Below are 6,046 nucleotides of genomic sequence, written 5' to 3' on the forward strand. Positions count from 1 at the left end.
ATGGAAAATATTTCTGAGAGAATTTTATTTCACAGTTGATAATCATCCATAACAATGCTTTTCCAGGGACCTTGATGCACTGGTTTTGAAATTTTAATGATATTGACCCGGTTACTGGCAGGAAAGCGTTTAGTGGGAGACCACGTCCTGGAACCGGGTGTTGGGGATTCCTTGCACACGCACTGCTGTGCTCTTGCTCTCTGTACAAATGAGTTCATCCATGAGAGCAGGAGCAGAGCCCTTTCTCAAAAAGGAATTAAGCAATTTTTTAAAACATGCTTGACTGGGGAGAAGAGTGTAAAAGGAAGACTGTATGCAGTTTGAAATAGAGGAAAAGGTAGGATGAGGTTAAGATATCTTCAGAGATCATCGTAACACTATCGGCTGGGTATTGACAATGCTGCAAGCAAGTCACTTTGTCTGACTGATGTGTATTTCGTTTGTGTGACTTGGTGTGATCGGACAGAAGCTCAATTTTCCAATGATGGCATACATATATAGAAAGACCAATGAAAGCTTGCTTATTTTTAAATGGAGGCCTCCTTCCTCTCATGACGAATAGATATGCTTTGCCATTTTTCATTCAGTTCAGGGCTGGAGATGGAAAGTGGGAGAGGGCAGCAGGAATTGATATCATGAAGTTTCACTCTTGTTTTGGAAAGACTAGGAGACAAAATGAGCCTCTTAGAAGTGAAGCAGAAGCAGGCTTTGATTGTTGCACATACACTCACTGTTCGAAAGTGGTTGCTGAGCACTTTACATGAAGGGTTTGTTTTTAGCCCGAGACTGCTAGTGTGATTAAGGACATTCAAGATTGGCCTCTTGCTTGTCTTTTTTTTTTTTTTTAATATGTTTCAACCTTTTTTTTAATAAAGCAATGTGAAAAAGATCGTTTTGTGTAATGTGTAGAAGTCTGCAGAATCAGGTCCTAAAAAAAAAAGGGAAATTGTCCTAGATTTCCTGTCGTATAAAACTCCACTGAAGAAACAGATATAAAACTTACAAAGATGATGGAAATATCAGGCTCAAAACTTACAGTATGATCTATATCTTAATCTTGTTGAAATTACAGTAAATTCTCTAATTGACTTGCGTTTCAAAATAACACAACTTATAATTTCAAATGGCAAAAATATAAGCTCTGAAATCAGATGAATAATGAAGAAACACAAAAATAATGAAAGTTCATATTTTTACAAAATCATTTGGCAGGTAGAAGTGGGTCAAGCGCTAGTAAAAATGTATTGAAGGAGGAAAAAAGAAGCTATTGAAAACTTTATATCAAAGCTCAGTTGCTTGGGCTACTAAGGAAATGGGAATGCTGAATTCTAATGAAATTCATATATTTCTGTGATTTTAATTTGTGAATTTGATGTGTGCTGGTTTGCTGAGCTATTAGTCAAGTTAGTAAGGGTGAACCTATGTTTTTTTCCTTCCCAGAAAAAAAAAAAAACTTCCATTTTTTTTTCTTACACCAGGAATGCATTGCTCAGATAAATTTTTACCATATTTACATTTCATTCCATCTGCATTTCATAGATCTACAAAATGATCCATCACTAGGTCAGTCATTACAAGATAAATAGTTTTTCATTTTAGATAGATCCAAGGCCCTTTAATGAATTTTTGAGTGAATGAAATAATATGATTAAGATTTAGAAAATGTAAGTTCTGCAAAGACTATCTGAAAGAAGAGATTCTTTTAATCTCTATATCCAAAATGTAACTGTGTTAATCTAAGTAGGATCTTACATATATTTACAAATCAAATTTATTGCTGAAAGTAAGATTTTTATCACCTCTATATGTTAAATATAAAAGAATTCACTGATTTTTTTTTTAAACTCAATGAATTTAATTTGACAGCCTAAGTGGGATTTAGACATTATAGGGACTCAAATATTCCCTGTAATTAAGGAAAATTATCACTGACAAATGGGTATCAAAGGCCCCTTTACACTATTTGTTTTCAATTGTTAGGTTGCTGTGAACTAAACCAAAACATGTTAACTAACATGCTATTTCTCTGTGACTGTCTTGCAACAGTCATCTACAAGAACCATTTTTTAAAATGAGAGATGAGATTTCTCTCCTGTCTTTCCATACCTACAGAGCAGATGTCTGAGTGAGTCACTCCAAGATCTCTCTTTTAATCAAAGGGAAAAAAATAGGCACATTTTAAGGAGAGGTTCATCTGACCTATTTTAGACACCTAAATGTGTCTCCTTCCAGACTGGTCACCACTAATGAGCATGTCAGAGAGGGGCTGAGGTGGATTAGGGCCTGAAGTGAGGCATAGGAGGTTGCGCTAATGCTGCTGGTGGATCCCTGGACCCCAGACTGGGGAAGCTTCAAAGACCTTCATGTTTCAAGTTTCAAAGTGAAGGAAAAAGTAAATCTCTGAGGTGAATAGAAGCAGTCTTTAAGCGTGTAAGTTCGTGTGAGCAATCAGGCATAAGCCTCGAAAGGGCACATGAAAGAGCTGAGTTCATTAGTGGCTGCCTAGGAGAGATGCAATGAGCTGTGGTGTAAATTTGCTCCCAGCCCTCTGTGGGGAGGCACCAGGGAGGAAATCCACTGCACCCTGCCCTTCTTGCTGCTTTACCACCTTACATAGTCTTGAACACCAAATGTGGTCCACAACTGATTTGGAAACAACTAGTGCAAATAATTCTCTTTTTCAGCCTTCTGGAGTTATTTTCAGAAGTTCTGCATCCACATCACTAACATAGTTATGGGTTATAAAAATGAGGACTACAGTAAATAAATCTTTATTCCATAGGCAGGTGCACCCTGCCCCGCGTACCTCCTTCAAGTGCAAGAAACTGGGCACTCTGTTAGGGTGAAAGCCCATCACTTGGTTAAGATCAGGTGTCATACATATGAAGGAAGGACATTTTATGACTAAAATTTTAATACTGAATATATACAACTTGCATATGCTAGAAAATTACAGTTGTCAACTCAGTATCTAAAAAACACTCTAAGGTTAGGATGATTCGCTTCTCCAAAAAGGGAACTGTATGACTAGATTAGAACAGTTAGAAGTATAAATCTTGCTTCAACATCATACTAAGTTTTCCATTTAGATTATGTGAGTATGATTGTTTGTATATGCTTCCTACAGCTCCCTTGCTGGCTGCATACTTCACAACATCAGTTAGTTTTGCATACTTTGTAAATTTTTTAATTATATTCTGTTTGCTTTTGTGTTTGAAATGAAAGATAGGAAAAACAAATCTCATTTTCTATTTTTCAGAACCCCCCTCCAACAAATCAGACTATTATCAATTATATTTATTTTAAGTTTTAAGAAGCTTTCCAAAAATATTGGATATTTTATTACATTTTTTGTACATTGTATAGTTTCAAAATGCAGTCCAACTGTTTTATTTATATTTTAACATCTGTTACAGTTACCTCATGGATAGCAAAAATGGAAAGAGAGCAATGAGACAGAGAGGAAAAGAACAACTTGTCAAGTCAGTTGAATCCAATAGGTCTTGAAATTCAAGCCACCTATTATTACTAAGCCTACTTTTAGATGTAGAGTCTTCCTTTTAGGTAATCATCTTTGAAATACTAGCTATAAGCTTTTTGTTATTATTCTCAGTAAGGTCAAACATCAACTATATTTTCAAATTTACTTGCAAAAATAAATAATCTGTTCTAGGAAAGTCCATCCATATAATTATACAAATGTATATGTATATCTATATAAACTGTCACAATTTTGTATATTGACCATGATTGTTCATTTAGAAAAGTTTCATTCTCTGAATTGCTCTTTTGGCTCTGTGAGAGTTTTTCTGAGCTGACGCTATTCTCAAACTGGTAAATGTCAGTAATATTCTTCTGAGTAAATGTGTCCATCAGATTAGAGCCAGTATTAACAGTCTCTACCTCTGGCAGCCATGGCCTGCAAACTAGTTTCACAGGGGTAATCTCCATTTATCATTTGTTTGGTAAGGTTTCCAGACAGCGAACTGACTTACTTGTCAAACTCAAATCCCCTAGTCTTTGTCACCATCTTTCTCGCAGTCAGTCAGAAATTGCTTTATATATGTATAACATGTAACGATGTCTGCTAACCCCTACTACACCTAGCTGAAGTGAGCCCCTTTCTAAGCACAAAATAACCCTTATTCTTCTATGAATTTCTTTCAACACTTAAATGATTGCTGTACATTTTATTGAACCTGAAAATACTCTTAAAAATCCATTCACTTTCATTTTTTCATTTTTGGTAGGCCACTTTGACAAGCCCAAGGCCAAATTTTCAGGAAAGGTGGCCTCCTGCAGGTTTCATTGACTTCAAGCTCACTTACACATCTACTAATGAAATGCAGTCCTGCTTCTCTTACCCCCTTCTTCCTCTCTGCCCTTCCTTCCTCACCCAGTCTGGCTAAAGAAGATATAAGAAAGTGAATTTACTATTAACTTCATGCAATGAACACTCTACCTCTCTGAGTGCCAGAATCAAGATATGCCAAGTTGGGATCCTAAAATTTATGACGTGTCAAGATTTTGGCCTAAGTATAACAGGCATAAAGAGCTAAAAGCAGCAGAATATCCAATCCACATTGTAAGTATTTGCCAGAGCTGAAAATCTGCAAGAGTTATTCCTTGCTCTGCAGCATCACAATTGGATTGTGGAAACAAAGTCAGAGGCTCCCCCATAGATCACGCAGAGCGCTCTGCCAGCTTCTCAGGAGCAAAGATGGATTGAGGCAAAGAAATCCCATAGCAAATGTTTAACTCAACCTTTTCATGGTGCAGAACTGTGTTGTACCATGTGGTGCTTGGTCTGATGGAGGGTGCAGTCAGACAAGACAGATTGAACCAGTCTACTAGCTTGCTTTGCCTCTCTGAAAGGCTGCTCTTCTGAGCCAGATCTGGGACTCATCCTGCCTCTCAGTGAGCAAATTCCATTCCCTAATCCATCAGAAAAAGGAAAAAAAAAAAAGAGAGAGATTTTCTGCTGGATTGGGGAGTTGCATTTTCTCACTGAGGAAAACATGAGCAATAGAGCCAGCATACTCACAGGGAGTGAATGTAGATAGAGCGGGGATTGGTAGAGGGAAAAGAGAAACCTATTCCTACTCTTATTAGAAAACTGAGGCAGTCTTAGCTGTTTGCTCCTTCAAAGGATGCAGACACACTGCACATCACCCTATTTTCTGTGCTAAGAGTACATATGAAACATCCAGGAACAGAGGATTGAATACAAGAATAACATAAATTGGATGAGACATATTAATTATCTTAAGCCCTAGATTTACTTTTTGAAAAGCACAGAAGATATGACACCAGTTAAAATAATAGGGAATGCATAGGAGAGTGCAAATGCTTAAAAATAAAGAAAAATTTGTTATTTCTGACAAGTTTCACTTCAACATCAATATATTTTTTTTCCTCCTTGGCAGGTTTGCCTGGTTTTTATATCAAAGATAGGAGCTCAAGACTATACAGAACCTGGAAATATTTGGTATAAATTTTAGTTTTTCCCAGTAAGTTACTGTGAGGATGTAACATTCTTTTTCCTGCCCTGAGTATCACCACCATGTTCTAGATAGCCCCTGATCAACACAGGTGTCTTCGTGGTACATGCACCCTGCCCCCAGCACTGAAGAACCAATATGTAGTTGTCATCAGAGCACTGCCAGGGAAATGTTTCTGGACATCACTGAGTCATATGGGGCAGCAGCTGACAGACCGAGTACGGTATACTCAAGACAGTGACTAGGCCATTCAGTGAGTGCTTCTCATGACTTCCTGAAATCAGTCAGTACCTATCCTAACTCACAAACACCTATAACAAGCAGAATAGAAGATTCAGAGACATAAATTTAGTACATTCTGATGAACTCTGGGCCAGAGGCTCTGTGAGGTTAAGTTCAAGAGTGTGTTTTCCAAAGCAAATCAAAGTAATTCCATGCAAAAATGAATGAAAGACACACTGCGGGCATAATGGCTTTATTCTCTGGCTTATTTCATGCACTTTCCACTGCTTGTACCATGTAAATCACCAGTGTGCTGAAACACC

This window comes from Apteryx rowi, unplaced genomic scaffold (genome assembly GCF_003343035.1).
Source record: "Apteryx rowi isolate R43461 unplaced genomic scaffold, aptRow1 scaffold_787, whole genome shotgun sequence".
NCBI lineage: Eukaryota > Metazoa > Chordata > Aves > Apterygiformes > Apterygidae > Apteryx > Apteryx rowi.